The sequence below is a fragment of the Salvelinus fontinalis genome, chromosome 27 (genome assembly GCF_029448725.1).
Source record: "Salvelinus fontinalis isolate EN_2023a chromosome 27, ASM2944872v1, whole genome shotgun sequence".
Lineage (NCBI taxonomy): Eukaryota > Metazoa > Chordata > Actinopteri > Salmoniformes > Salmonidae > Salvelinus > Salvelinus fontinalis.
Window position 1 is genome coordinate 2,327,721 of NC_074691.1, and position 15,102 is coordinate 2,342,822.

The following is a 15,102-nucleotide window of genomic DNA, read 5'->3' on the forward strand; positions in this document are numbered from 1 at the left end:
GACAAAATGAGAAAAATCACATTGTAGGATTTTTAATGAATTTATTTGCAAATTATGGTGGAAAATAAGTATTTGGTCACCTACAAACAAGCAAAATTTCTGACTCTCACAGACCTGTAACTTCTTCTTTAAGAGGCTCCTCTGTCCTCCACTCGTTACCTGTATTAATGGCACCTGTTTGAACTTTTATCAGTATAAAAGACACCTGTCCACAACCTCAAACAGTCACACTCCAAACTCCACTATGGCCAAGACCAAAGAGATGTCAAAGGACACCAGAAACAAAATTGTAGACCTGCACCAGGTTGGGAAGACTGAATCTGCAATAGGTAAGCAGCTTGGTTTGAAGAAATCAACTGTGGGAGCAATTATTAGGAAATGGAAGACATACAAGACCACTGACAATCTCCCTCGATCTGGGGCTCCACGCAAGATCTCACCCCGTGGGGTCAAAATTATCACAAGAACGGTGAGCAAAAATCCCAGAACCACACGGGGGGACCTAGTGAATGACCTGCAGAGAGCTGGGACCAAAGTAACAAAGCCTACCATCAGTAACACACTACGCCGCCAGGGACTCAAATCCTGCAGTGCGAGACGTGTCCCCCTGCTTAAGCCAGTACATGACCAGGCCCGTCTGAAGTTTGCTAGAGAGCATTTGGATGATCCAGAAGAAGATTGGGAGAATGTCATATGGTCAGATGAAACCAAAATATAACTTTTTGGTAAAAACTCAACTCGTCGTGTTTGGAGGACAAAGAATGCTGAGTTGCATCCAAAGAACACCATACCTACTGTGAAGCATGGGGGTGGAAACATCATGCTTTGGGGCTGTTTTTCTGCAAAGGGACCAGGACGACTGATCCGTGTAAAGGAAAGAATGAATGGGGCAATGTATCCATCAGCAAGGGCATTGAAGATGAAACGTGGCTGGGTCTTTCAGCATGACAATGATCCCAAACACACCGCCCGGGCAACGAAGGAGTGGCTTCGTAAGAAGCATTTCAAGGTCCTGGAGTGGCCTAGCCAGTCTCCAGATCTCAACCCCATAGAAACTCTTTGGAGGGAGTTGAAAGTCCGTGTTGCCCAGCAACAGCCCCAAAACATCACTGTTCTAGAGGAGATCTGCATGGAGGAATGGGCCAAAATACCAGCAACAGTGTGTGAAAACCTTGTGAAGACTTACAGAAAACGTTTGACCTCTGTCATTGCCAACAAAGGGTATATAACAAAGTATTGAGATAAACTTTTGTTATTGACCAAATACTTATTTTCCACCATAATTTGCAAATAAATTCATAAAAAATCCTACAATGTGATTTTCTGGATTTTTTTCCTCATTTTGTCTGTCATTGTTGAAGTGTACCTATGATGAAAATTACAGGCCTCTCTCATCTTTTTAAGTGGGAGAACTTACACAATTGGTGGCTGACTAAATACTTTTTTGCCCCACTGTATATGGAACCCTAAGATCGACAAGTGTGTGTGTGTGTATAAACCTCTCTCTCTCTCTCTCTCGCTCTCTCTCTCTCTGTTCTCTGTCTGTCATGGCAGCCATCCTCTGTGTCTGTGTAAACAAACACACTAGCGGAGGCGAGCTAGACCTCGCCGATGCGGGACTATTTGCTTTGGTTGCTCTCAAGAAACTTTTCTTAGAGAGGTCTAAGGGCTCCACGGAGAGCCCACAAAACCAATATTTATCCTCCTTCCTCCTAGTGACTCAGGTTCTTTTTCCTTCCCTCTTCTTCCCCAATAAGCGAGAGATGGGGATGGATCATTAAGGCTGGGAAGAGGAAGAAAGAGAGGGAAGATGGAGAGATGGGAGGGAGGTCTGTCTGTAGGGTTTTCCCTGAGTGCCAGGTTCTCATGGGAAGGGGATATGAGGTAAAGCTCCTAGTAGGTACTAATTGTGGTGTTCCATCTAGACTTAGCCCCATACCAGGGTGTTGCCAGTGTTTTATGTTAATGTAAGCTCTAGTGTTATTGTTTCCATCAGGACACTAAAGAAGAATGGTGCCGGAGGGAATGGCGGACGTTTTATGGGCTCCTGACCAATTGTGCTAGTTTGTATATTTTTTTGTGCTGATCTTAACTTTTTGAGATTTTCTGCTCGCCTGAGTTAGAATACCTCATGATAAGCTGTAGATCATACTATGTGCAAAGTGTTTTCATCTGTATTTCTCGTAGTTCTTTATTTACCACAGCTAACGGAGGCTGGCACTAAGACCACTCTCAATGGGCTGTATATGGCCATAAGCAAACAAAGAAATGCTGATCCAGAAGTGGCGCTCATAGTGGCCAGTGATTTTAAAGCATGAAAAATGAAATCCATTTGTGATTAATATGTTCTCTTTCTGTATCAGATTGTATGTTTAGAATAATGCTGCTCTGTAATTATATATCTTGGTTTGGTAACATGCGAGTGAATGATTGATTGATTGTACATGGGGGTAAACCGTAATATCGCTGATAAGCAATTTGGCAGCATGCCCAGAACATTGCTCTGGCAACCAAAAAGAGTATCTCAGTTTCAAGGTCTCAGCTTTGAGAGAAGAAGCCTCGTGAGGTATCAGTCAGTCACATGCAGGAACCAACGTTAATAATGAATAATGTAAATCATGTTTATATGACTTGTGTGTGTGTGGCAATATATAAGGACCGAAAGGGAACGCACTTGTCAGAGTTTTCATCAAGCTTGAATTGAGTTTGTGAAACTCTCTGGCTGTGATAATAAAGATTGATTCTTTTAAATTGAGTTTTAGTTATTAGTGGTGAATTTCCACGACACGTTTTACCTAACTTCCACCAGCATGCCACTTGTCCTACTAGAGCAATGTTTCCCAACCTTCTGGCTAATGTACCACCGACTGAATTTTGCTTTGCCCGGAGAACCCCTCATGTACATTTTAACAGTAGGCCTATGGTCTCAGGAGTCTTCCAAAGTACCCCCTGGGGATAGGCCAAGTACCCCCAGGGGTCATAGTAGCCCTGGTTGGGAACCACTGAACTAGAGGGATAAAACTCTAGCTCACATCTACTCCACACATAGAGACGCATACAAAGCTCTCCCCCGCCCTCCATTAGGCAAATTCGACCATAACTCTATCCTCCTGATTCCTGCTTATAGGCAAAAACTCAAACGGGAAGTACGTGTGACACACGCAATACGGAAGTGGTCAGATGACGCAGATTTTATGTAACAGTAATATTTTGCGAGCACAGACTGGAATATGTTCCAGGATTTGTCGATGGCATTGAGGAGTTTATCACATCGGTCAGTGGCTTCATTAATAAGTGCATCGCGACGTCCCCACATATCCCAACCAGAAGCCATGGCAAGTAACACTGAACCATGCGTGAAAGCACCAGCTTCTCCGGACAACAGTATGATGACGCTTTCCGTAGCCAATGTGAGTAAGACCTTTAATCAGGTTAAAATTCACAAGGCTGCAGGGCCAGATGGATTATCATAACGCGTACTCAGAGCATGCACTGACCAGCTGGCAAGTGTCGTTTTCAACAATCTCACTGACCCAGTCTGTAATACCTACATGTTATTAAGCAAATCTGCATTGACCCTGTGCCTAAGAACGCCAAGGTAACCTATCTAAATGACTACTGCCCCGCAGCACTCACATCTGTAGCCTGAAATGCTTTGAAAGGCATTGGTCATGGTTCACATCAACACCATCATCCCAGAAACACTGGACCCACTCCAATTTGCATACCACTCCACAGATGATGCAATCTCTATTGCACTCCACACTGCTGTTTCCCACCTGGACAAAAGTAACCCCTACGTGAGAATGCTGTTCATTGACTACAGATCAGAATTCAACACCATAGTGTCCTCCAAGCTCACCACTAAGCTAAGGATCCTGGGACTGAACACCTCCATTTGCAACTGGATCCTGGACTTCCTGATAGGCCACCCCCAAGTGGTGAGGGTAGGCAAAAACACATCCGCCATGCTGACCCTCAACACAGGGGTCCCTCAGGGGTGCATGCTCAGTCCCCTCCTGTACTCCCTGTTCACCAATGACTGCGTGGCCGCGCATGACTCCAACACCATCATTCAATTTGCCGACGACACAATGGTGGTAAGCCTGATCACCGACGATGATGAGACAGCCTATAGGGAGGAGGCGGGAGGAGACCTGGCAGTGCAGTGACAGAACAATAACCTCTTCCTCAACGTGAGCAAGACAAAGGAGCTTATCTTGGACTACAGGAAACAGAGGGCTGAACACACTCCCATTCAAATCATCGAGGCAGTAGTGGAGCGTCAAGAGCTTAAAGTTAATCAGTGTCCACATCACTAAGGACCTATCATGTCCCCAGCACACCAAAGCAGTCGTGAAGAGGGCACGACAACTCCTCTTCCCCCTCAGGAGGCATGGGCCCTCAGATCTTCAAAAAGTTATACAGTTGCACCATTGAGAGCATCTTAACTGGCTGCATCACCGCTTGGTATGGCAACTGCTCGGTTTACGACCACAAGTCGCTACAGGGGGTAGTGTGTACGGCCCAGTACATCACTGGTGCCAAACTCTCTGCCATCCAGGACCTCTATACCAGGCGGTGTCAGAGGAAGTCCTTACAAATGTTGAAAGACTCCAGCCACCCAAGTCATAGACGGTTCTCTCTGCTACAGCACGGTAACCGGTACCGTAGCTCCAGGTCTGGGTGTCACACCCTGAACTGTTTCACCTGTCCTCGTTATTGTCTCCACCCCCTCCAGGTGTCGCTTGTTTTCCCCAGTGTATTTATCCCTGTGTCTCCTGTCTCTCTGTGCGACTTCGTCTTGTATGTTTCCAAGTCAATCAGCGGTTTTCCCGTTCTCCAGCTTTTTGCATTCTCCTTTGTCTAGTCCTCCCAGTTTTGACCCTTGCCTGTTTCTGGACTTTGTACCCACCTGCCTGACCATTCTGCCTGCATTGACCACGAGCCCGTCTGCCACTCTGTACCTCCTGGACTCTGAACTGGTTTTGACCTTTTTGCCTGTCCACGACCATTCTCTTGCCTACCCCTTTGGATTAATAAACATTGTAAGACTCCATCCATCTTCCTCCTGTGTCTGCATCTGGGTCTCGCCTTGTGCCTTGATACTGGGACCAAAAGGCACCTGTACAGCTTCTACCGCCAAGCCATAAGACTGCTGAACAGTTAATCAAATGGCTACCTGGACTATTTACATTGACCCATTTATTATTTATTTCCTTATCTTAATTGTTTTTGCACTGACTATCTTGCACTGGCTCTATGCACACTCACTAGACTCTACCCACACACTCACACATACTACACTGACACCCCAACACACACACACACACACACACACACAAAAACGGACACAAATGCATATTGACGCCACACACACACACACACTTTAACAGTCACATACACTGCTGCTACTCTGTTTATTATATATCCTGATTGCCTAGTCACTTTTACTCCTACCCACATGTAAATACTGTATTACCTCAATTACCTCCACCACCTCGCACATTGACTCGCTACAATTACTCCTTGTATATAGCCTCGTTATTGTTTTTGTGTTACTATTTCCTCTTATATTTAGCAAATAATTGTATATCTTTTTAACTGTGCATTGTTGGGAATGGGCTCGTAAGTAAGCATTTCACTGTAAAGTCTACACCTATTGTATTCCGCGCATGTGACGAGTACAATTTGATTTGATATACTTGTGATGAGCAGAATCAACAACCTCTGCATCATTCAAGACTTGTGAGAAGGTGTCAAAGTTAACAGTTAGCCATTGTTATGTGAATGAAAGCTCATAAGTTCCCAGTGCCTTGCCTTGGCTCCAAGTCAGAGCAGGTCTGCCAGAGTCATGGCCCAGTGAGATGGTTGGGCTCATAACAGGTCTGGGTTAAATGCATTTTCAAACACGTTCAAATACTTGAGCAGTGATTGATTTAGGCTGGGAATCAATCCGTTTGCGCTTTGTCGACAATGCACCTTTTAAAAAAGCAATGTTCCTGCATTCGCGGCGACTGCATTTGGAAATGACTTTTAAATGGCGCGATGTGGACAATGTGTGATCACACTTAGTTTACGTGGTACAATGGAACCTCAAGCTGCACCTCAAATAGCCTACCTTAATGTATTTTACAAACATATTTGAGGTGAGCTTGATTGAGCTGGAAGTTTCTATTCCTTTCGTTCCATTGTATGGGGCAAATTGAATCAATCATTGCTCAAGTATTCAAGGTGTTAGTAAAATATGTCATCCAATTGATACTCTTGAGTGTAGATCAGCAGTCGAATGTGAAACGCTTTATACATAGGACTCCAGATCATTTGTGCAACATGATTACAAAAATGATAACCTGGAATCCCACATTTCTCTTCAAACCAAATACAAATATTTAATACAATTATATTCGTCACACTTCGTCACCAACAGGGGTAGACTAACAGTGAAATGCTTACTTTACGGGCCCTTCCCAACAACGCAGAGAGAAAGAAGATAGAGAAATAAGAGAAAATGTACAACACTTAATAATAAATACACAATGAGTAAATATAACCTGGCTGTATAAACGGGGTAGCAGTACAGAGTGGATGTGCAGGGGTACGAAGTAATTGAGGTAGATATGTACATATAACTAGGAATAAAGTGACTAGGAAACAGGATAGATAATAAACAGTAGCAGCAGCGTATGTGATGAGTAAAAAAAGTTAGTGCAAAAAGGATCAATGCAGGTAGTTAAATAGTTAACCAAATAGCTACCTGGACTAACTATTTAGCTGTCTTATGGCTTGGGGGTAGAAGCTGTTCAGGGTCCTGTTGGCTCCAGACTTGGTGCATCAGTATCGCTTGCTGTGCGGTAGTAGAGAGAGAAGTCAATGACTTCCTTTTTCTTAACTTCCTACGACAGTATATCCCCCACTGTGGGACAGCTGTTTCCGTGGTGGGATCATGAGGTCTCTCTAGAGGGCACAGGAGGCCTGTTGGGGTTTCACCACACTACGTCAATGAGGATTAGCCATTGATTTACACTACGATAATCAGCTGGTGTGTCTGTCCTTGCCATTCCTCACGTTGACCAATCAATTAATGGAATTCATTAGTGCCACACTTGGCAACAGAAGACGGAAACAATTGTATTTTATTTCAACGAGTTCAGATTGTACCTCCCCTTTTTTCTTCTGTTTCGCCTACTGAACATGACGCAACTAATCCGGTGACCCACTGGGCTACGAAGGCCAACTGTCGCATTTAAAGTAGAAAAAAGCCCATGGTTGTCATATTTGACATCATTCAGAGTCCTGCGTTTTTGCTTCTTCTCAGAACCGCCCTTCTCTCTCCTGCCATTCGCCCTCAAAGCCTCCATGTTTAACTAATACGATTCAGCAGACATCCCTGTCCCTCCGATGCAGTCATTAGGGCCTAAACCTCTGTCTGAATTTAAAGTGACTCTCTCTCGCTCTGCCCAGTCATAAATATGCACATGATTGACTGAGAGGTCACAGAGGAAGATGGGAGCCTGGGTGGAGATATATTCACTTCCTGGAGCGAGGAGACACAGCAGGGGGCCTCAGCAAATCCCGCGTCAGCGTTGGAACATTCTCCGACGCATGCTGCTACACATCAGAGATGAACAATAAAGAAGCAGAGAGGTGACCAGAGGGACAGGTGAGGAAAGAGGACAGGAAGTGTGTGTGTGTGTGTGTGTGTGTGTGTGTGTGTGTGTGTGTGTGTGTGTGTGTGTGTGTGTGTGTGTGTGTGTGTGTGTGTGCGTGCATGGCTACGTCTGTGTGCACACTGATGGAGTCATGTTCACCTTGGAGATCTATTACCCTTTTCAAACTACTGTGCCAAGCTGTACTGTCCTTGGCTGGCCTGGTTTCATAGCTATCACATTTTCTGGAACAAAGCTGGAAAGGACGAGGCACAATGGTATGGGAGGGGTACATGATGTGGACTTGTGAGTGGTCCATCCTAAATCCTGTCGCATGCTTCCCAGTCGAAACGTGGACTGTCAATTCACGCGTATATTATGAGGTTTTTTCTGTTTGCGCACACAACATTTTTTTCTTGAGACAAGTCGAAGTTCGGTAGTCGAAGTCTACGCCCATTCGTCTGCAAATGGTCAACAGTACTATTCCTAGGAAGAGTGGGAACAACGGACGGGATTCTTCAATTAAAGATGGTACTTTGGCAGCTCAGAAAGTATTTTTTAAACCTTCCGCTTTTAGCTGGATGTGTCTGTGTAGTGCTTACATGCATAATCTGTGAGTAGAATTACTGTCTTGCCTCAATTAAAAGCAAAATTCCCATTTTCAAGCAACTGTTTTCTTTAAGTTGTGCAGCACCATTTCCCTTACATTTCCCCCCCCCCACGTGGGCCAGCCCACCAGAAAATCGAGTTCTACCCAATGAGCTTCAGCCCCTCGCATTTGAGTGACAGATAGCAAGAGGCCTGCTCAGCGTTATCCAGTGAAGTTGACCAATGGCTCAGTGGACACAGCAGAGCGAGAGAGAGCAATAACGTGGTGAACATATCTGCAGATATGTGACGTAGTACACCATTTTTGGGGACCACTTTTGGCTAATGAGTGCTACTCTCAGAACTACTGCCTAAAAAGTATGCAAAAGTACTGGAGAATCTCTTCAAGTGTTTGTTGTCATTCAAGGAGAGTTTTCATGCAATTTTTTTCACTTGAGATATACTGCACCAAACATCTTAGATGGAAAATTGTGTGGCAAAAACGTTTACATAAGTATTCAGACCCTTTACTCAGTACCTTGTTGAAGCACCATTGGCAGTGATTACAGCCTTGAGTCTTCTTGGGTATGACGCTACAAGCTTGACACACCTGTATTTGGGGAGTTTCTCCCATTCTTCTCTGCAGATCCTCTCAAGCTCTGTCAGGTTGGATTGGGAGCGTTGCTGCACAGCTATTTTCAGGTCTCTCCAGAGATGTTCAATCGGGTTCAAGTCCGGGCTCTGGCAGGGCCACTCAAAGACATTCAGAGACTTGTCCCGAAGCCACTCCTGGCACATCCCCGAACATCCCCTCGTTGTCTTGGCTGTGTGCTTAGGGTCGTTGTCCTGTTGGATGGTGAACCTTCGCCCCATTCTAAGGTCCTGAGTGCTCTGGAGCAGGTTTTCATCAAGGATCTCTCTGTATTTTTCTCTGTTCATCTTTCCTCAATCTTGACTAGTCTCCCAGTCCCTGCTGCTGAAAAACATCCCCACAGCATGATGATGCCACCATCATGCTTCACCATAGGGAGGGTGCCAGGTTTCTTCCAGACGTGACACTTAGCATGCAGGCTAAAATAGTTCAATCTTGGTTTCATTAGAACAGAGAATCTTGTTTCTCATGTTCTGAGTCCTTTAGTTGCTTTTTGGGAAACTCCAAGAGGCTGTCATTTGTCTTTTACTGAGGAGTGGCTTCCATCTGGCCACTCTACCATAAAGGCCGGATTGGTGTAGTGCTGCAGAGATGGTTGTCCTTCTGGAAGGTTTTCCCATGTCCAAGGAACTCTGGAGCTCTATCAGAGGGACCATCAGGTTCTTGATCACCTCCCTGACCAAGGCCCTTCTCCCCCGATTGCTCAGTTTGGCAGCCAGCTCTAGGAAGAGTCTTGGTGGTTCCAAATTTCTTGCATTTAAGAATGATGGAGGCCACTGTGTTCTTAAGGACCTTCAATGCTGCAGACATTTTTTGGTACACTTCCCTATCGACACAATCCTGTCTCGGAGCTCTACGGACAATCCCTTTGATTTCATGGCTTGATTTTTGCTCTGACATGTCCTGTCAACTGTGGGACCTTATACAGACAGGTGTGTGTCTTTCCAAATCATGTCCAATCAATTGAATTTACCACAGGTGGACTCCAATCAAGTTGTAGAAACATCTCAACGATTATCAATGGAAACAGGTTGCACCTGAGCTCAAATTCGAGTCTCATAGCCAAGGGTCTGAATACTTATGTAAATAAGTTATTTCTTTATACTCAGCAAAAAAATGTACGTCCCTTTTTCAGGACCCTTCATAGATCTTCATTGTAAAGGGTTTAAACATGCTTGTTTGATGCTTGTTCAATGAACCATGAACAATTAATGAACATGCACCTGTGTAACGGTCGTTAAGACACTAACAGCTTACAGACGGTAGGCAATTAAGGTCACACTTGTGAAAATGTAGGACACTAAAAGGCTTTTATACTGACTCTGAAAAACTCAAAAATAAAGATGCCCAAGGTCCCTGCTCATCTGTGTAAACGTACCTTAGGCATGCTGCAAGGAGGCATGAGGACTGCAGATGTGGCCAGGGCAATAAATTGCAATGTCCGTACTGTGAGATGCCTAAGACAGCACTACAGGGAGACAGGACAGACAGCTGATCGTCCTCGCAGTGGCAGACCACGTGTAACAACACCTGCACAGGATCAGCACATCCAAACATCACACCTGCGGGACAGGTACAGGATGGCAACAACAACTGCCCGAGTTACCCCAGGAAAGCACAATCCCTCCAACAATGCTTAGACTGTCTGCAATAGGCTGAGAGAGGCTGGACTGAGGCCTTTTAGGCCTGTTGTAAGGCAGATCCTCAACAGACATCACCGGCAACAATGTCGCCTATGGTCACAAACCCACCGTTGCTGTACCAGACAGGACTGGCAAAAAGTGTGCTTCACTGACGAGTCGCGGTTTTGTCTCATCAGGGGTGATGGTCGGATTTGCGTTTATCATCAAAGGAATGAGCGTTACACCAAGGCCTGTACTCTGGAGCGAGGTGGAGGTGGAGGGTCCGTCATGGTCTGGGGCGGTGTGTCACAGCATCATCGGACTGAGCTTGTTGTCATTGCAGGCAATCTCAATGCTGTGCGTTACATGGAAGACATCCTCCTCCCTCTTGTGGTGCCCTTCCTGCAGGCTCATCCTGACATGACCCTCCAGAATGACAATGCCACCAGCCATACTGCTCGTTCTGTGTGTGATTTCCTGCAATACGGGAATGTCATTGTTCTGTCATGGCCAGCGAAGAGACCGGATCTCAATCCCATTGAGCACGTCTAGGACCTGTTGGATCGGAGGGTGAGGGCTAGGGCCATTCCCCCAGAAATAAACTTGCAGGTGCCTTGGTGGAAGAGTGGGGTAACATCTCACAGCAAGAACTGGGAAATCTGGTGCAGTCCATGAGGAGTAGATGCAGTGCAGTACTTAATGCAGCTGGTGGCCACACCAGATACTGACTGTTACCCACTCCCCTTTTTCAGGCACACATTATTCAATTTCTGTTAGTCTGTGGAACTTGTTCAGTTTATGTCTCAGTTGTTGAATCTTGTTATGTTCATACAAATATTTACACATGTTAAGTTTGCTGAAAATAAATGCCATTGATTGTGAGGACGTTTCTTTTTTTTGCTGAGTTTATATATACATTTGTAAAAAAAAAAAATCTTTCTCAAAACCTGTTTGCTTTGTCATTATGGGGTATTGTGTGTAGATTGAGTTTTTATTTTTATTTTTTGAATCCATTTTAGAATAAGACTGTAACATCAACAAAAAAAAGGAAAATTCAAGTGGTCTGAATGCTTTCCGAATGCACTCTAGATCAGAAATGAGGAATCCGGTGATCCACTGGGCAATGAAGGCCAGGCCACACAATTTAGCCTTGTAAATATGAGGTTGTAAATATGAGGTGTTCAATAAACCAAATTGCAACCATCAAGGTACTGTACATCATCATTTATAATATACATTATATGCCATGATGCTTTTATCCAAAGCGACTTGGATAAATGCATTCATGCATACATCTTAGATATATCTCTCTCACATTTTACAATATAATAGGCCTGTAAAATTATATACATTCTGCTGTCCAGGATCATCACCAGCACCAGGCTTTTGGTTCAGCTGCAAATCTTTTGCACTACTACGATGGGGTAAAAAAAACGAATTGTCAGGTGAATGCGCCACTTACTTCATAGAGCCGTGGTTACGTGAAACTCCCAAAGTCATCCCACCGTTATAATAAATATAGAGCAATTGCCGTATGTGGTCTACTAGATGGTAATTTCAGCACCGTTTTGATAGGGACAGCGCCATTGAGCTGCTTTGAGACAAGCATGGGAACTTGTCTTGATAAATCAATCAATGTCAGATTTTTGTATTCACTGAATCTCGGTATTGACCTTTGGTTACAATTAGGCTGGGAAATGTTGGTTCAGTTAAGTTGAGTGCTCATGATCATTAGTTTAGTAACTGAAAGCAATGCAGAAATTCTCTACACACACACACTAGGTCTATATTGCCTATACCTAATGAGCTTCCCTGGTGTTTTCCTGAACCTTCCAATACTAACAGTAGGCCTACCTACGCAATGACCTCATATGGTGTTACTGTCCACAATCCATTAAATGAATAATATGAACGGTTGATTATTTGGCCTTGGGAAGAGCACAGTGCATGGAAGAAAACATAGCTGCAGAAATGGGTGCTGGAAGTGCTGCAGAATAAATTGCAATACAGTTGCCAAATTATAAAATGTCCGTAGTGAAACAAATTAAATCATTGAACATTCTACACCAGAGACAATAATTTAGCAACAGAGGATCAATAGCTTCTTTAAAAAAAGACATGTTTTTCCTCACATCAGGAGCTCATATAGGCCTACAGTTGGGAAGCCTGCAATTGGGCAGCCTGCACGCAAATATCAAACAGCTGATTGTTGAGTTGTGGCAGTCAACGTGGCTGTCAATGAACAGCAGGCTGCAGCTAAAGGCCTTCCACAATATTTCAAAATATAATAGCAGGAAAAAACTGTTTGGATGAGTGAGTGCCACTGGAAAGATGGTGGACTTTAATTTCCTCCTGATATTGGCCCATGCTATTAGTTGCATGTAAGACTGGGTCTTTTTTTTTATTGATCTCAATATGTCAGAGTAGCCTGTTATTTGTGTGGTTGAATGATCTATTTATCGGACCCATAAATAAGATCATATGCATGCAGTGCTATATTTGAAGAGAGCTGAGCCCTGAATGTTATGAAAACGGGGTGACGCCCCCGATCCTGTCCCTAATAGTACTGCTATACCGCTAGCAGTATTTTCTATTTCAGGCATTAACACTATTCGATCGCATTGAAGTACTAAACCAAAACCATTTTAAGATTAGGATCTAGCGCCACCCAGTGTTTCATCATGCAGTTTACACATATTCTGTATTTTTTTAAGACCACCAGTATTTCCCTACAGTGGTCAATGTCTCACCATCACCACAAGATGTCTCTTCAGATTCATGCTGAAACAATTTTAACTAGGTGGTGTGGTGCTGTGTGGCTCAGTTGTGGGTTCAATCCCTGTAAGGATTACCTACACAAAGGCAGATGTTTTGGAGAAATGCGTATTCTTATCATCATGCATTATGACATATATATTTACTGAGCGGTTAGGATCTAAAATTACGTCAGTTTATAGAGAGAGAGAGTCGTGGGTTTCCATGGCCGATCAGTCTCACACTGGCCTAAGATCAGAACGTGCAATGCCAAGCGTCGGCTGGAGAAGTGTAATACTCCCCGCCACTGGACTCTGGAGCAATGGAATCCCATTCTCTGGAGTGATTAATCACGCTTCACCATCTGGCAGTCCGATGAATGAATCTGGGTTTGGCGGATGCCAGGAGAACGCTGCCCCAAAGCTTAGTGCCAACTGTAAAGTTTGGTGGAGGAGAGGGCTGTTTTTCATGGTTTGGGCTAGGCCCCTTTGTTCCAGTGGAGGGAAATCTTAAAGCTACAGCATACATTGACATTCTAAAAAATTCTGTACTTCCAACTTTGTGGCAACAGTTTGGGGAAGGCCCTTTCATGTTTCAGCATGACAATGACCCCGTGCACAAAGTGAGGTCTATACAGAAATGGTTTGTCGAGATTGGTGTGGAAGAACTTGACTGGCCTGCACAGAGCCCTGACCTCAACCCCATCGAACAACTTTGGGATGAACTGGAACACCGCCTGATCGTCTGAACACCGCCTGAACTGGAACACCGCCTAATCGTTCAACATCAGTGTCCGACCTCACTAATGCTCTTGTGGCTGACGGAGGCAAGTCCCCCCAGCAATGGTCCAACATCTATTGGAAAGCCTTCCCAGAAGAGTGGAGGCTGTCATAGCAGCAAAAGGGGAAACAACTCCATATTATCATTTGGAAGTATAATTTTTCCACCTCTTCCACACTAACTTTACAAAATTCAAACTTACAATGCTTTTCTTTAATTATTAGTTTTTTTTATGCATTAGTACAATTGTTCGTTGTTGGCATTTTCTGCCTAAGTTTGTCCACTTTGTCAATGAAGTAATCATTCAATTAATTGTCAATATCAAATGGTTTTGTGAAGAATAAGCCATCTGACTCGCTGAAAGATGGAGTTGAAGTTGTCTTTCTGCCCATCATTTCATTTAAAGTACTCCAAAGTGTTTTTTTAATAATTCTTTACATCATTGATCTTGGCTTCATAATACAGTTTCTTCTTATTTTTGTTGAGTTTAGTCACATCATTTCTCAGTTTGCAGTATGTCAAGCTAGTCAGATGTGCTCCATCTCTTTCATCCATACAGTGTTTCAATTCTTCATCAAGCCTTGGAGCCTTAACAGTTCTAACATTCTGTTTTTTACCAAGTGCATGTTGATCAATAATTCGATGAAGCAATTTCATAAATTCATCAAGTGCATAGTCTGGATGATCCTTATTCATAACATCAGAAAAACAAATATGTTTAAGATGATTCTTAACATCATCCACAAGAGTGTTTTGCAATATCTCTTGTACACTATTTTAGGCCCAGCTTTTGGAGATTTGGCTTTCCTGGATATAGCCACTATATTGTGATCACTGCATCAAATGGGTATGGATACAGCTTTAGAACAAAGTTCTACAGTATTAGTACAAATGTGATCAATACATGTGGATGATCTTGTTCCTGTAGTGTTTGTAAACAGCCTGGTATGTTGATTAATAACCTGAACCAGATTACAGGCTGGTTACAGATTACAGATAGAAGCTTCCTCTTGAGCGGACAACTTAACGGAAACCAGTCAATATTCAGGTCCCCAAC